The sequence below is a fragment of the Ovis aries genome, chromosome 5 (genome assembly GCF_016772045.2).
Source record: "Ovis aries strain OAR_USU_Benz2616 breed Rambouillet chromosome 5, ARS-UI_Ramb_v3.0, whole genome shotgun sequence".
Taxonomy (NCBI): domain Eukaryota; kingdom Metazoa; phylum Chordata; class Mammalia; order Artiodactyla; family Bovidae; genus Ovis; species Ovis aries.
In genome coordinates this window covers 57,643,075-57,660,932 of record NC_056058.1, presented here as the reverse complement: position 1 = coordinate 57,660,932, position 17,858 = coordinate 57,643,075, and the positions used below count along the sequence as shown (strand labels likewise).

General features: G+C 43.2%; 1 protein-coding gene across 27 annotated transcripts in view; it reads left to right on the top strand.

The window, feature by feature from the left end:
* Positions 1-17,858, top strand: part of HTR4 (5-hydroxytryptamine receptor 4) — a 266,563-nt gene that overhangs the window by 234,303 nt on the left and 14,402 nt on the right. The gene's annotated exons all lie outside the window — the stretch shown is intronic.

Sequence of the window (17,858 nt, the reverse complement as noted above, 5' to 3'; positions counted from 1 at the left end):
CCACCAAACATTGTCTTTTTGGCTATGAGTTTATCTACCACCTGCTGTCAGGCCATTGGCTAACCACCAACCAATCCCCAGCCTGTCACATCCGTATCCAAACAGTAGCCAAGGCAGCCTGCACAGTGCTGTTTCCTGGGTTTGTGACCTGCCCCAGCTCCGTCCCAAGCTGCCAGGCCAAGGCTCTGCCTGGACCAGACATGTTTGAACTTAAGAAAGGTAAGGCTGATCAGTTAACATGGTCTTCTACATGTCTTGTCTGGGCAAGGGAAGGGATGTGTGATTTCTTTTCTGCTCATACTTTCACAATACCAACCTCTTGGGTTCGTGGTGGGTAAAAAGTAAAATGAGGGATGTCAAAGGCTTTGTAAAATCATGGTCTACAGTACAAATGTAAGGGAAAATAGCTGTATATAAAAACATAGATTCAGCTGGGCAAAATCTTACATTAATACTCCAGCAACTGATCTCAAAAATATACAAGCAACTCCTGCAGCTCAATTCCAGAAAAATAAACGACCCAATCAAAAAATGGACCAAAGAACTAAATAGACATTTCTCCAGAGAAGACATACAGATGGCTAACAAACACATGAAAAGATGCTCAACATCACTCATTATCAGAGAAATGCAAATCAAAACCACAGTGAGGTACCATTTCATGCCAGTCAGAATGGCTGCAATCCAAAAGTCTGCAAGCAATAAATGCTGGAGAGGGTGTGGAGAAAAGGGAACCCTCTTACACTGTTGGTGGGAATGCAAACTAGTACAGCCACTTTGGAGAACAGTGTGGAGATTCCTTAAAAAACTGGAAATAGAACTGCATTATGACCCAGCAATCCCACTGCTGGGCATACACACCGAGGAAACCAGAATTGAAAGAGACGCATGTACCCCAATGTTTATCGCAGCACTGTTTACAATAGCCAGGACATGGAAGCAACCTAGATGTCCATCAGCAGATGAATGGATAAGAAAGCTGTGGTACATATACACAATGGAGTATTACTCAGCTATTAAAAAGAACACATTTGAATCAGTTCTAATGAGGTGGATGAAACTGGAGCCTATTATACAGAGTGAAGTATGCCAGAAAGAAAAACACCAATACAGTATACTAACACATATATATATAGAATTTAGAAAGATGGTAACGATAACCCTGTATGCGAGACAGCAAAAGAGACACAGATGTATAGAACAGTCTTTTGGACTCTGTGGGAGAGGGAGAGGGTGGAATGACTTGGGAGAATGGCATTGAAACATGTATAATATCATATATGAAACGAATCGCCAGTCCAGGTTCAATGCATGATACTGGATGCTTGGGGCTAGTGCACTGGGATGACCCAGAGGGATGGTATTGGGAGGGAAGTGGGAGGGGGGTTCAGGATGGGAACACGTGGACACCCATGGTGGATTCATGCTGATGTATGGTAAAACCAATATAATATTGTAAAGTAAAAAAAATTAAAATTAAAATACTTCTGTTATATTAAAAAAAAAAAAACACTCCAGCCAGTAAAAATTCAAACAGCCAGAGGTCACAGGAAAACTATTCAGCAAGGCTGACATGGACAAGTGACAGGGAATAAGGTCTTTAAAACATTTTATAAAATTTATGAAAATCTAAATTTTAATTTTATATGAATATTTTAAATTTCATCTTAACATTTCTGCAATGTGTAATTTTAATCTCATCCCCCACGTTTAAGTATACAGCAGCACAAAAAAAAGTGTTTGTAAGGTTATATCTTCTGAGATTTTTATAAGGAAAGTTTTTTTCCCCTAGAATTGCTCAGTATTTCAGACATGTCTATAACTTACCTATACATTGCACTCCCAAAATTTGCTCATTAAACTCATTAAGGGTTATATCCAAGAAAAACAATATTGTTACTCACATTTAAAAGGATGTAAGGAGTAAGAGTAATGTAAGAGTAATGAAATTTTTAATTAAGTAATTATTAAGGTCTAACATATATTTGTAGTATTAGTTATTTATAGTAGTTTGTATTATCCTATGTGTAATCTCAACCCCACACAAATACTGGAAACTACTGAACTGTGGAAGCTCAGAGCCATGGAGTGTCTCAGTTCCTCTTGCACTCGGAAACATCCTGGCTCCTACTGTTTGAGTAGCCAAGAACTAATTGTCTGATTTCCAGGAAAGCATATCATACAAATAGACACTCAGATATTTAAATCTTCAGCTGATGGTTTATAGCTCACTGAAAGTTTCTGAGTTTCTTTTGTAAATTTTCTTACCATATATGAGTTATTGAAATTGAAACTTTTCATAGAATAAACATAGTACTTGTTATGGTAACCCTTAGGAGAGCCTTGATTGTGAAGGATATTAAAAGCATGTCATCAGGCTAATGAAGGGCTAGAGAGAACCAACTGAAGGAAGAAAAAAGATGTGGGTCCATGTCACTGTGAAATCTTGTAGTTAATGTTTGACTAGCACAATACTGGAGAAGGAAATGGCAACCCACTCCAGTATCCTTGCCTGGAAAATTCCATGGACGGAGGAGCCTTGTAGGCTGCAGTCCATGGGGTCACGTAGAGTCGGACACAACTGAGTGACTTCACTTTCACTTTTCACTTTCATGCACTGGAGAAGGAAATGGCAACCCACTCCAGTATTCTTGCCTGGAGAATCCCAGGAACAGAGGAGAATCCCAGGGACAGAGGAGAATCCCAGGGACAGAGGAGAATCCCAGGGACAGAGGAGCCTGGTAGGCTGCTGTCTCTGGGGTCGCAGAGAGTTGGACATGACTGAAGCGACTTAGCAGCAGCAGCACAATACTGGCTAATAGTTCATGAGCACCATGCCAGGCATGATGAGCAATATGATCATGTCTCACCATAGCTAGCTGAAGGAGATACTCTTTTTATCTCTATGGCAGATGAGGAAACTGGTATAGAGAGGTCTGAGGTTGTGAGGCTTCTAAGTAATGAAGTTGTGATTAGAATTCTGAACATTTGACTCTCAACCACCATTGTTTGGCTAATGGTCAGTAAAGTAAAAACCGCTAGATGAATAAGTCATAGTTCCTTCCCACAAGAGGCTTGTAATTTATCTGGAAACACGCTATCAAGTGTATATACAATCGTATTTAACAAGACACAGTAAGGTCTATCACAAAGGAAGTTTATATTTGTCAAGTAAATTATAGAGGCAGAAAGGGCTATGTTTTTTTAAAAGAGCGAAAGGGAATATCATGTTGAGATGGCCAGAGATGGCTGAAAGGAGGAAGTGGCCCTACCCAACTACATTCTCAAAGATTCCTCAGCACGGGCATACCATAGGAAGTTAGCTAAAGAAGAGGGAAGAAAGGCAAAGAGGGTATGGTCTGTGCTTTTTCATCCTTATGATGAATTATTCTGGGCTTCCCTGATAGCTCAGTTGGTAAAGAATCCTCCTGCAATGCAGGAGTGAAGTGAAGTGAAGTCGCTCAGTTGTGTCCGATTCTTTGCGACCCCATGGGCTGTAGACTACCAGGCTCCTCTGTCCATGGGATTTTCCAGGCAATAGTCCTGGAGTGGATTGCCATTTCCTTCTCCAGCAGATCTTCCCAACCCAGGGATCGAACCTGGGTCTCCCGCATTGTAGACAGACACTTTACCGTCTGAGCCACCAGGGAAGTAGGAGATGCAAGAGACCCTGGTGCGATTCCTGGGTCAGGAAGATCCGCTGGAGAAGGATTAGGCTACCCACTCCAATATTCTTGGGCTCCCCTTATGGCTCAGCTGGTAAAGAATTTGCCTGCAATGCAGGAGACCTGGGTTTGATCCCTGGGTTGGGAAGATCCCCTGGAGAAGGGAAAGGGAATTGTTTTAATCAGCTTGCCCTTAACAATTCTGACTCCAGGATCCTGGCTTTCTACCTGGCCTCTTGCCTCATGAAAAAGTGAAATTTGATGTCTTGTTGAGGGAAGAGGTGGGCAAAGCTAGGAGAGCCTTTTAGAACCTGGGGCCCTGAAGGAGTATTTGGATGGGGTTTCCTAATGCGGGGATTAGAGTAGCTCTGGGAAATATAAGAAAGCCATGCATGGCTTTTCTTTCTTGGAATGGGACCCAGAGCTCAAGATGAGCTTCATTCCTTGCCTGATCCAGAATCTACTGAGGGCTAGCCAGATGGGGATGGGGAATAGGTTGCTCTAGCCTTTAGAAGGGAGGCTCTGTGATCAAGATGCTCACTTTAAATGTGTGTGGTTCTGTCAGAGGGCCTTGAGGTCAGATCAGGGTTTTCCCTCTTTTTTCCCCCCCACAAAACCATTTTAACTTTACTCAACATTACGCAACAATCAACATGACTTCCAGTGTTTTCTCAGTCTTCTCTTGGTTAAGCCTTTCTTCTTGAACTGTTTTCAAAGATCATAGAACTGAATCCCCCATCCCTCTTACTAACCAGATTATTTTGGTCACATTCAATCCTGCTTCCAAGCCTCAGCTTCCACATTAGGAAATGAGAGTTAATAGTGTCTACTTCACAAGGTTGGCTTGAATATTATGTGCAACATCATATATAGGGATGTTGTATATGGGAATATTACATGGGATGATTCATGTATGGAATACAAGACGAGGCCTGGCTAGTGATGAAGAAGAGGAAGGGGAAGGAAAGAGGGTGGCTTTCTGTACATAGCAGCGCCATAGTACCATAACAGGTAATTTAGGGTACTGGGCCTTGGTTCTGCCTCAGATGCTAACTCCCGGATGCGCTCGGACTGGTAACTTTCCTCCCGGCGCCTGTTTTCTGACCTGGTTAATTAAGATAGCAACCTACAGCGTAAACCTTCCAAGCATTTCTGTGATTCAAATGAAATTCTAGCTATTAAAGTGCTTTTCAGAGGTATAGCATGGTATAACCGTGTTGTGCAATAATTATGCTCCCTTCCTTACCCTCCCCTAAAGGCACTTTGATTCTAGTAGAATGTTCAGTTGGGCTAAGATCACCTGTACACTAACCTCTGCATTTTTTTTCTTCCCCCCAACTTCTGTGTCTGTTTTCTGTTTCAACTAAAAGTGGCTGCTCCTCTGTCTCCAGCTTTTTCCTGCTCTTCTGCAATAGACCGGTTCCTGTATAGCTCTGAACGTACTCTGTAAGTCTGTCACTGTCTGTGTTGTGAGTATACCTGTCCATTCACTTCTTCCCACAAAAGGTCCTTGGTTTCTCTTATTCTCCTGCCCTCACTGGGCCACGTTGAGTCCAGTGGACACATCGCATATCATGGAGACATCACAGTTGTTGGCTGAAGCCTGTGCAGAGGTCCTTCTGGACCTTGATTGCTGTTGACCTGAAGACCAAAGATTCATATGGCTTGAGAGCTTTATTTTATTTTCTATCACTTAATTTTAAATATTGTTTTGGGCTTCTTCCCTGTTCGGGGCGCACAGTCTTCTCAAGCCCTCTAAGAGATGAGCACTTGACCGAGCTGAATTCCACCAGTGTTAACCGTGGTCCTCGGAGGCTTTTCCCAGGCCCCAGTTCATCCTGTGTCCCCTTGGCTGTAAGTGGTGAACTCCATCTTTCTCAAACAAATAATTGTGACTGATTTTTTTTTTCTTTCAGTTTTAAAAATATCCTTTTGTTTTGAAATACTTTTGTATCTGTAGAAGAATAGTGGAGGGTCATCTCTGGGGGTCCAGTGGTTAAGAAACTGCATGCTTGCTCAGTCATGTCCGACTCTTTGCAACCCCATGAACTGTAGCCTGCCAGGCTCTTCTGTCCATGGGATTTTTCAAGCAGGAATGCTGGAGTGTAGGAGATGCGGGTTTGATCCCTGGTCACAGAACTAAGGTCCCACATGCTGCAGAGCAACTAAGGTCATGAGGCACATCTAGAGAGGTTGTGTGCCACAGTGAAAGATCCTGCATGACGCAACCAAGATCCCGCGCGGCACAATTAAGACCCAACACAGTCATATAAATAAGTTGCTTACAACGGATAGTTCAGTGATAGTACATGGTGTGCATGGATGCCTTGCACGCAGCTTCCCCTCATGCTAACAGTTTATATAACCTTGGGACATTCATCAAAAGCTAGAAAATGAGCATTTATCCAATACTATTAAGTGAAACACAGACTTTATTTGGATTCCCCTAGCATCAAATCAGATTTTGAGTAACATTGTTCAAAGTCATTACTGTGAATTTCCATTATTAAGTTATTTTATGCCACTGTAAAGGCCTTGAGGGGCGTTTGAAGTGTTTTCTTCTGCCCTGTATAGTCCCAGTGGGTTCTGCTGTGCTGATTTTTGTAGACATTCTTGTGTTTCTGCTCTCTCTGCACATGTCGCCCATCCTTGTTTCCTGTGATCAGTTTATCTGCAGTAGCGTCACACATTTCCCTTGCCATCCTGTGTGTAGAAGGGCGGAGCTGTCTAGAGTTGTATGCAAACTAAGTTTACATATTCTCTGAGGGAAAGATGAGGAAGACTGCAAGGAAAGTCCACACCTTTGGGACAACTACTCGGATTACTCAGAGACCTTTGAAAAAAACAAGCAAACCAAACAAAGGTTTCTGGATAATTAAGGTCACTGGATACTGACCTTTGGATAAATGAAGTGTTGCTAGCAAAAGATTCACAGGAACACAGACATACAGATGTCCCCCTGATGGTTCATTTTCTCTTGATGCCTTAGGTTTTCCTGAATTAACGGCTAGCAGTGAAAAGTCCTGTCTCCCCAGGTCTCCACAACATATACTGTTGTTTTTTTTCCTCTCCGTCCACATTCTTTCTTTGACTCCTTGAGACCTCCTGTATCAGCCTGCTCAGTCTGCCATAACAAAATATCATAGACCAGGTAACTAAAATATCAGAATTTATTTCTCACAATTTTGGAAGCTGGGAGTCCAAGATTCGGGTGGAGGCAAATTTGGTTCCTGGACAGATGTCTTGTCACTCTGCTCGCATGGCAGAGAGAGACAGAGGGTGTGGAGGTGGGGGATGGAGAGAGAGGGCTCAGTTCTTTCTTCCTCTTCTTATAAGGGTACTAATGCCATCATGGATGCCCTACCCTCAAGAGCTCTTCTAAACCTAACTACCTCCCAGAGGTTCCACCTCCAAATACCATCATATTTGGGTTTAGACCTTTAACATATGAATTTTTGAAAAAATAAAAACATTCGGTTTATGTTTCCATCCTGTACCAGCTGAGAGGTATTCCTTTTTCAATCTTCAGACTCCTAGCTGCTTTGCCAGGGGGTGTCCATGGAAGTGACCCAACACATGATGTGAGTTTTGTGTTTCTCAGTATCCTCCTCATGGAAGGATTGAATGACACAGTGCCCACAATCCCTGTATCCCATATCTACAGTGACTTCCCACATTCTACCACATACAAATCTTACTCACCCTTTAAGATCCATTCAATGCCACCTTCTTCCAGAGCCTTCTGCACCACCCATGAGCATTTACTATCTGTAAGAACACAAATTATCTGCTAATGTGAGGTATCTGATTGGACATATGTCTGGCCTCCTGACATGAAATACCCACAGCCAGAAATACCCTCAGCCTGTTTTTTTCCAAAAGAGGAATGTGTGGAGGGGATTACATCTCCCCACCCCACCCTCCGGAAGACATGGCATAGTGCATGAGAGAATGGAAAGTGCCATCACTATTGCAGAGATAATCTTAGTGGTGAACACACAGGGCTACTGTGAAGATCAGTGGGAGAACAGTTGCCAACATACTTTGTAATCAGTATAAATTCCAGCAATGTGGAGGAGGATTGTCTCATTCTGTAATCCAGTCAGTAAATATTTCTATATATTCTATGATATTCTGCACTATATATTGTGAGCTATGTAGCAAGCATTAAAAAGAATAAGGCTGCAAGTACTAATAGCAAAAAAGGCTTGGGATTCTAGCATGCCTGGGTTTGAATCCTGGCTTTGCCATTGCTAGTTGAGTAACCTCTGGCAAATCTTAACCTCTCTGAGTTTCAGTGTTCTCATCTGTGAAATGGAAATATATAAAATAACAGTGCTAACATCATAGACTCATTGTTAGTATTAAATGCAATAATATTTTAAAGTACTCAGTGCAGGGTCTGGTACAGAGGGCTAAAAGATTGATTCTTCTTTTAATAAGATGCTGGCTCTGCCTTCCAGGAGTGTCAGGAGGCCAGACATATTTCCAATCAGACACTTCACATTAGCAGATAATTTGTGTTCCTACAGATAGTAAATGCTCATGGGTGGTGTAGAAGGCTTCTGGGAGTAGGTGGCATTGAATGGATCTTAAAGAGTGGGTAGAATTTGGATACGGTAGAATATGGAAATCATTGTAGACATGAAATACAGGGATTGTGGGCATTGTGTCATTCAGAATACTTTGGCCTGTAAGTGCTAGAATTCCTAACTAAAATTAACTTAAAAATAAGATTATTTATCCATTTACAAGATAAAAAGCTTGGTTTAGTAGAGTTTGGTAGTTTTAGGATTGGTTATTCCAGTGATTCAACAGCGCTGTGAAGGACCCAGATGCTTTTCCTCTGCTCTTTTCAGCCTGTTAGTTTTCATTCTAAATGATACTTTTGTGGTCACAAACTAGCTGCAACAGTTCCAAACATTGCATCTTCCTCACACAATCATAACCAAGTGCTGGAAGAGAAGGTAGACTCTTATTGTACTTGTCTTTTATTCAGGAGGAAAGCATTTTCCATCCCCCTAGCAGGCCTTCAAGTCTTGTTAATCAGAAGATCACAGGCCAAGCCCTTAGCTGTAATGCCCCTGGTATTTTTGCCTATACTCAGAGATAGGCTCTGTTAGAAAAAAAAAAAAGAATGTGTGAGACTTTGCTTTAAATAGCTCACAATGTTTACTACAGACTATAAACCCATTTATCCTTCCTGAAGAAAAACACAGGGAGATTTATTGAAAAGAGACATCTCATGGATCCCCAGAATAGCAAACTCACTGGCCTTCCTGGTGACAAATAAGGAACATGGGTGCTTTTAGGGATTAAGTTCCTCTTTCCATCTCTCTGAGACCATAATCTATTTCTATTTTTCACTGAATATCAGCTTTATTCTTTTCTCTTTCTAGATCACCTTTCTTTGCTTCTATGAACACATGAGTGTTCCCTGGCTCCCCTAGGCAGCCCTTCTCATTCTCAGTTCAAGCACTAAGACCATGATAATGTCTCCACATTCCCCAGTCACATATTTCCTGAAGATAGAAGCAGAGTTAACTTTGGATTCTGTCTGCAGGTGGACTTCCCTATAGCTCAGATGGTAGAGAATCTGCCTGCAATGCAGGAGACCCAGGTTTGATCCCTGGGTCAGGTCCCCTGAAAAGGAAATGGCAATTCAATCCAGTATTCTTGCCTGAAGAATCCCATGGACAGAGGAGCTTGGTGAGCTACAGTCCATGGGGTCACGACTAAGTGACTAACGCATGACCAAGAGGTAGAGCCTTCTGACTAACACACGGCCAGGAGGTAGAGCCTCCTGCAGGGGTGGGGACTGGTCCTTAGATTATGGAAGAAATGGCTGGAGACCATGGCCACGGCTGTATGCTGTGGTAAAGAAGCACGTATAAGAAACTGTGAGCTTGTGAGCATGGGGTGGGGAGACCAAGAGACGAACACAGTTAAAGGGAACATTTCCTGTTTTGGAGTAGTTATAAATTCCTGTGTAAAAACAAACAGCTGAATTATAGGTGTGGATTTTAATCCTGGCTCCTTTGATAATCAAAGAGAAGACCTGAGGCCAGGGTCCCTTAGCAAGAATATCTGTTTTCTAATTACAGAAATAAGCTAGTGCAGAGGGGAGCAACCAGGGAGCCAAAGAATAGGAACCCTGGTCTATGAGGAATCCTGAAGGACTTGGAGGTGTTTCTCCTGGAGAAGAAAAGTCTCAGCATAGGTGACTGAGAGCTCCAGCATTAATGATATTGGCATCCCATTAGGTTTCAGGCTAAATTCAGACCAGACACTCTTAATCGGTGGGACCGGTGAGGGTGTCCTGCTCACCGTTCTCTACAAGGTCCTTCTCTCTCCTCCGACTTACTGCTCCTACTTGTTCTTATGACCTGTCTTGTCTCTTCCTGAGGAACGAGCCTCCACACTGGTCTCAGTGTCCCCATTGTCCCAGTTATTTCCCGCAGTACAATCTGTATTCATTTCATTCTCCTTTACTGCAAGATTCAGCCCAACTTCCTTACCCTCAGTCATGGAGCCTCAACTTCCTCTAAGCCTCATCTCCCAGCAACCTCATCCCTACCATGTAGGATGCTGTTAGAACAGTCACCATTCTGCAAACTAAGGATGCCACTCTAAGCTCTTTCCTGCCTCCACACTTCACCTAGCCCATGCCAAACCTTGAAAGCCCTCATCATCCCCATGTCAGTGCACCACCAGGTCCTATGAGCTCTACCTTCAAGGTAGAACCTGAATCTGACTACTTCCCAACACCTCCACTGTTACCATCCCAAATCTCCAAGTCACTGATATCTCATCCAACCATCTCATCCTCTGTTGTCCCCTTCTCCTCCTGCCTTTAGTCTTTCCCCACATCAGGGTCTTTTCAGATGAGTCAGTTCTTCCCATCAGGTGGCTAAAGTATTGGAGTCTCAGCTTCAGCATCAGTCCTTCCAATGAGTAGTCAGGACTGATTTCCTTTAGGATTGACTGGTTGGATCTCCTTTCAGTCCAAGGGACTGTTAAAACTCTTATCCAACACCACAGTTCAAAAGCATCAATTCTTTATAGGTGCTTAGCTTTTTTTATAGTCCAGCTCTCACATCCATACATGACTACTAGAAAAACTATAACTTTGACTCGACAGACCTTTGTTGGAAAAGTAATGCCTCTGCTTTTTAATATGCTGTCTAGGTCAGTCATAACTTTTCTTCCAAGAAGCAGGCACCTTTTAATTTCATGGCAGTGATTTTGGAGCCCACCCCCCTAGAGTAAAGTTTCTCACTATTTCCATTGTCTCCCCATCTATTTGTTATGAAGTGATGGGACCAGATGTCTGACATCTCTAGACACCTTAAAAATCACCTGTGATATATATGTATAACTGACTCACTTTACTGTACACCTGAAACTACCACAATATTTTAAATGAACTATACCACAATAAAAATTAAGAAATAGAATAAAAATAAAGAGTGCCAGTCCGCACTGCCTACTCCCCCAACACAAGCGTAACAGCGATGTTAAACTAAAGTCAGCATGTTGCTGTGCTCAGTTGCTCAGTCGTGTCGGACTCTGTGGCCCACATGCCAGGCGCCTCTGTCCATGGAATTTTCCAGGCAAAAAAAACTGGAGTGAGTTGACATTTTCTACTCTAGGGGATCTTCCTGACCCCGGGATAAAACCTGTGTCTCCTGCATTGGCAGGTGGATTCTTTATCACCTGGGAAGCCCCTAAAATCAGCACATACATGAGTGCAATGTTGCTTCAGTATATACCACCTTACAAAAAAGAAAAGAAAGAAAATTACCTGTGACAGGCAAAATATTGTCCAAAGAGGTTCACATCCTAATCCTCAAAACCGATGAATCTATTACCTTAGATGGCTAAGGGACTTTGTAGATGTGATTAAGCTATGGTAGTGAGACAGGGAGGGGATTTTCCTGGATTATCTGGATGGGCCACTGTAATCACAAGCATCCTTATAAGGATCAGGGTCGGAGGAAGAGATGTGATGGTGGAAGCAGAGTTCAGAGCAGTGAGGCCATGGACCAGGGAATGAGGGCAGCCTCTAGATGCCGGAAAAGGTGAGGAATGGCGTTCTCTCCTGGGATCTCCAGAAAGAGTGCAGCTCTACCCAGAACCTTGACTTTAAAGTCAAGGTTCTGACACCCATTTTGAACTTCAGACCCCCAGAGCTGGAAGATAATAAATTTGCATTCTTTTGAGCCAGTAAGTTTGTAGTAATTTATTATAGAATCAATGGGAAGCTAAGATAACTCCTGATTTGCCTCTGGCCCCCTCTGCAACCCCACCTCTGCCCACTCTACACATCACAGCTAGAATAGTCTTCCAAATCATAAAGTCCTCATGAGCCCACTCTTGTTCCCTTGGCCAGCTTCCCACTGCTCTGAGGATGAGCAAAATGGCCTTTAGCAAGGTGAGCCTTGGGGTCTTCACCCTCCTGCTAGACTGCTGAGCACCCTGTTCTGCGGTCACACCTGCCCTCAGGACTGTGGTCCTCTAATCTTGCTGGACCTTAGCCAACATCTTCCTTCCTGTTTAACCCTTACCCATCTTTCAGCTCTCACCTCCCTCACTTCCTCAGTCATGCTACCCTGACACACTCACCTCGGCCACATCTCCTATGACATGTTCTCACAGCACCGCCAAGCACCACTCATCCCTAACTCTTCTCAGGCTGGCCATTTTCCATCTCGCTGTGGGTCTCCCGCACTGCCCTACGAGCTCCTCGCGGACAGGGACTGTAGCTTTTCCTCACTGCCCTGTTACCTTCAGGACATAACACAGTGGTAAGCACTCATAATATGTTTTTAAATAAATAAGTGGCTGAATGAATAAATACCTAAGAATTTGAAAATCTCATATTCCCCTGAACATCAAAAAGCACCCAATATGAGATCTTTGTTTCCAGGTGTTGGTGCTCCGGCTTCCATGAAACTTTGCCTTAGGGTTGAATCTCTTTAAACTCATGCACCTTGCATTTTTAATTAAATCATCTTCTCGCAAGCGCCCCCATGTGAGCACTGCCAAGAGGGGGAGGGCCGCATGTGTAATGAAGTCTAATCATTTCCTTATAATACTAGGTTGGGCAGGCAGAGGGGGCTATTATCATGCGACTAATTACTGCATCCAGGCTGCTCTAAGTGCGATGCTAATTGCTCAGTGAATGAATTGTAGGCTCAGGTAATTACCAAACCTAATGTGGCTTCAGTCATGTTTGAGTAAATTAATGCAGAGAGAGAAAGCAATCCAGCTTGAAGGGAGCTGCCTCCTGCCCTCCTGTTGCTTGGGAGACAGCAGTTGGGCTTTTTCATCTGGACTCAGAGCTGTCCAGGTACACTCACACATCTGGGGTCTGGTCTCCACAATTCAGCTGCAAGACTGCAGCTCTTACTTCAAACAAATTTTATACCCAATTGAGCTAGAGACTCTTGTCTCTCAGAACAACCTCTCTCTGGGGCTGTTTCTTTACCTGTAAGTCCATCTTGAGGATTTCCTTCAGCCCTATGATCAGTGACTAAGTGAACGAATATTTGATTAATTATTAAAGAATGGATTTCTGCAAATCAGTCATCAAGCACTGGGTTCAGGAATTACTTCTATCATCAAATAGCAACACTTACGGAGTGCTTACTAGCTGACTGGCACTGTTCTAATAAGCGTTTTCTCTGTGTTATTTCACTGAATACCTACAGTGACTCAGAACATTTTGAGTAAATCAACAGAGCTAGTCAGTGCTAGAGGTAGGGTTAAACTTAGGCATTCTTACTCAAAAGACTGTATTTCTAACTGCCTCATACATAACTACTTCTCTGACCCTGGGAGTGTCATATTTTTTGCGCCTTGGTTTCCTTACCAGTGAAGATTTCTGCACCCACTGCATGTCCAGCCTTTTGTGAAGGTCTTTACAGTTGTTGATTTTATCACAACAGAGCTGTGAGGTAGGTAGAACTAAGCTACTTGATTAGGTAACACATCTAGTAAACAGTAGAGTCAGGGTCTGAATGCTGTTTTGCAGTATTGTGTGCTTTCGTGCACCCTCGTTAGAAAAACGCTGCCCAAAGCCAGTCACTGTCACCACATCAGGCAGGCCTAAGCTCACAAGGCAGTATGAGTTCATAAGATAGTGTACCATATCATCCCAAATCTGCTCAGGTGACTTATTTACTATCAAAGTGAAAATACCAAATTAAAAATAGGTCTCATGAAATTTGGAGAAACCTTTGCACGTCAGACAACCATGTAAGACACACCACCCTCTGCTAGAGTCCTACTGAGGAAATCTCAGACTGGCCTCTCCTTTCTGGGTGTATCACCCACGATGGTGACAGGACCATCCAAATGTAACAGGAAACATGCCCATGTATAATAGGAGCTTTTGCCTTTCCACGGAACTCTGGAGCCTCCACTTGTTATTCCTAAACAACTCACTCATTAGCACACGAGAAACATACTTAGGAGAGACATGTTGAAGGCTGCTGTGGAGATGTGCCTGATTCCATGGCAGCATATCTTTTTATATAAATATGAAAAGATGCCTCTTCCAGGGCACCCTCTTCATGTGGACTTGATTGATTGCCAGTGAGCATGGCTTATTGGCCATGAAAAGGGCAAAGGATTGGGAATGGGTTTTGAGGTTAAGAGTGTGGGTCTCGTGGACACTGTGGCCTTAAATAAATTGCTTGACTTCTTTGAGTCTTAGTTTTCTCATCTGTAAAATATGTCCTAGTATAGTTTCTACTAGGGTTCTAAAGCCACCGTGGATGATGACTGCAGCCACAAAATTAAGAGACATTTGCTCCTTGGAAGGAAAGCTATGACAAACCTAGACAGTGTTTTATAAAGCAGAGACATCACTTTGCCAGCAAAGGTCTGAATAGTCAAAGCTATGATTTTTCCAGTTGTCATGTATACATGTGAGAGTTAGACGATAATGAAGGCTGAGTGCCAAAGAATTGATGCTTTCAAACTGCAATGCTGGAGAAGATTCTTGAGGGTCCCTTGGACAGCAGGGAGATCAAACCTGTCAGTCCTAAAGAAAATCAACCCTGAATATTCATTGGAAGGACTGATGCTGAAGCTCCAATACTTTGGTCACCTGGTGCGAAGAGTGAACTCATTGAAAAAGACCCCGATGCTGGGAAAGATTGAAGGCAGGAGGAGAAGGGGACAACAAAGGATGAGATGGTTAGATAGCATCACCAACTCAATGGATGTGAATTTGAGCAAACAGGTGGGCATCTGACTCTGGTCCTGGTCAGGCTCTGCCACTCACTTACCACAGTGCTCATTATTCACTCAGATGCACCAAGTTTCACTTTTTTCTCCATATAATGTTGGTCTTAATGCCTACCTTGCCTGGCCTGAAAAGCTACTTATGAAGTCATGGGTGGGAAAATCAGTTAGTGCTGCTTTGGTGCCCGTGCTTGCCAAATGAGAGCTTGTGTTTCTGATAAGGGAGAAAGAACAAGATCTGGGCGCCCTCAATATCTTGAGTTCTTTTAAGTTTTGCCTGTAAAGGAAATAAAGGAGGAAAATATTTTTAAGCCTAGAATTATATATGCTGTGCATATATAATTATTGTCATTATTATATACTCACATCTAAATGAGGTATTGAGGGAAAGAAGTAAATAGAATAATTTAGCTTCAATATTTTGAGATTCTGTTTTGTGTCAGACTGTGCTCCTGTTTTTCATGCATGATGTAATTTGGCCCGTACACCAGGACTGTGACGTGTCTCTGTCACTCTGTCACACTCGAGGAAAATGAGGCATAGTGCCATTGAATAACTTGCTAAATATCACAAAGCTGGTAAGTGGTAGAGCCTGGTTGGGAAAAAGGTCTGCTAACTCAAGTCACAGTTTTTACCACTGTGCTGCATGACGCAGCCTCTAGTGGTGAGACAAGGCCAGGGAAACCCCAGCACACGCGACAGAGTCTGAGAACAGTTGTAAAGGCTAGATCTTCTGGTAGAATTAAGTATATTAGCAAACTACTCGCTCACTCAGATTATTGCCGTAACCTCCTGAATCCCTGTGCTCATGTCAACTCCATTCCATCTGTTCTCCATAAAGCAACCAGAGAGAGCCAGCTAAGAAATCATTCAGATGGTCAGGGCGCTGCTCACACCTCTCACAGGCAGCGAAAGTCAAAGCTTTACAGGGATCTGCAAGCCATGGCCCTTCCGCCTCCACTCTGGCCCCAGCTACCTCACCGGCCTCAGCTCTCAACTCCGTCCACTCTTCCCCTCACTCTTTCTGCCTCGGCGCCCAGCATCCTTGCTTTTCTTCAGACCTTTCAGACAGAATCAAACCTCAGGACCTTTGCACCTGCTGTTCTCTCTACCTGGAATGCTTTTCTCCCTGATATGCACCTGTCTTCATTCTTCATTATATTTCATAGAATTTAGTCAGAAGACAGAAACCACACCAGCTATTTAAGCAATATTTTAATAGGTAGCAACTGTAAGAAGCAACTGCTCCCTCTAGGGCTGAGGGAACAAAAGGAGTAATCCCCCCACCCAACAACAACAAAAAAACCTAGGAACTTAGAGAGATCGCACAGAGGAGAAACTTGGACCTCTGAGGAAAAGGAGGCACTATCTCTGAGGGGCTATTTTGCAGCTGGTTATGTGAGAGTTGAAAAGACTGTAAACAAGACTTTCTGCTGCTACTGCAAGGCAGCGCTGGTGCTGAGGATGCATGGGTGGGGTGATGCTCAAGAGAAGCAGGAGTAGGTAGGGAGCTCGCAGGAGGAGCAAGGCTCTTCTCTTCCATCCAGGCTTCCAGTCCTCTGCTGGAGGAGCATGAGAGGAGCCGGCTCACAAGCCAGCATTTGATTTGCAGAACCACAAAGCCAAGCTTAGAAGAGCGGTGTTGAGGCGGAGAGATGATGACTGTATGGCTGGAATGCTGACAACCCTGAAGCCTTTACTCACATATCTCACTGGGACCTGTCCTGGCCACCCTCATGAAGACTGTGTGATCCAACCCTTTCTTTAACTCTTTCCACTTCGCTTTTCTCCTCAGCACTCACCTAGCAGGCGCTCGTGGTTCTTCAGGTCAGAGTTCTGCTGCTCAGCTCTCCGTTAGCACCATCTGCAGTGACAGTTCTGTCACCGAGCAGACTCATGCCCTTCTTCTTGTGTTCCTCAGCTAACACCTGCTTCTGTCCAGCTAGGAGGACATTTTATTCTAGATCAGGGCACCATGCACATTTTGGGCCAGTTAATTCTTTGTTGTGGGAGTCTGCTGTGTACTGAACAATATTTAGCAGAATTTTTGACCTCTACCCACTAGATACCATTAGCATCACCCCTGCCATGACAAGCAAAAATGCCTCCAAATTGTTTCTGTTGAGACTCACTGTTCTAAATTTATAGCTGGTCCATGACTTGTGTGTGAACCAGTTAAGCACATGGGTGTTGGCATCAAATAGACCAGGTTTGATAGGTTGTATCTTCACATATTACCTGTACTCCTTTGGGCAAGTCACTGAGGCTATGTGTAATTTGGCTTAAATGAAAAATAGACATAATCTTATTTCATAGGGTTGTTGTGCAGATTATAGAGAGTGGAGAGAGTTTAGTACAGTATCTGCTATCTACCAACCAGTCAACACAAGTCAACAATAAATTAATATAATTCAAAGGAAAGCATCAGTATAATTCTTGAGAAACCACCGACAAGTTGGTTGTCAACATATGATGCCAAGTAACTTGTGTGTGTTTATTTTACTGAATGGACTTGACACTTGCTGTGAGAATGAGAGGTAACAGCCCTTCTAAACTGTAGAAATGTCAAAAGAATCACTGCCAGATGCTGTAAACTGGATTACTGATGACAAGACCCACTTGTGATTAAGACTGATTTAAATGCAATTAACATATTGAGTGCAAGTGTGTGATACTGCAGAAAAACAATAAACACTTGTCACATAGTAAGGTTCACTCTGATGCTTAGAGTCAACATGCTGTTGGATCCATCTAATTGAGTTACTGTCCCGAATGTCACCAGAAGAAATCCAACTAACAAGTACAGCTACATTGTCTTTCAGGCTCTGAGTGGTTTATGAATCTCAGTTCAGAACTTGGGTATTGCTGAACCTAGAACCACCCCTGCTGAGATATTTATAATAGACACTGCTTGAACTGGTATATAGGGTCCATTTTAAT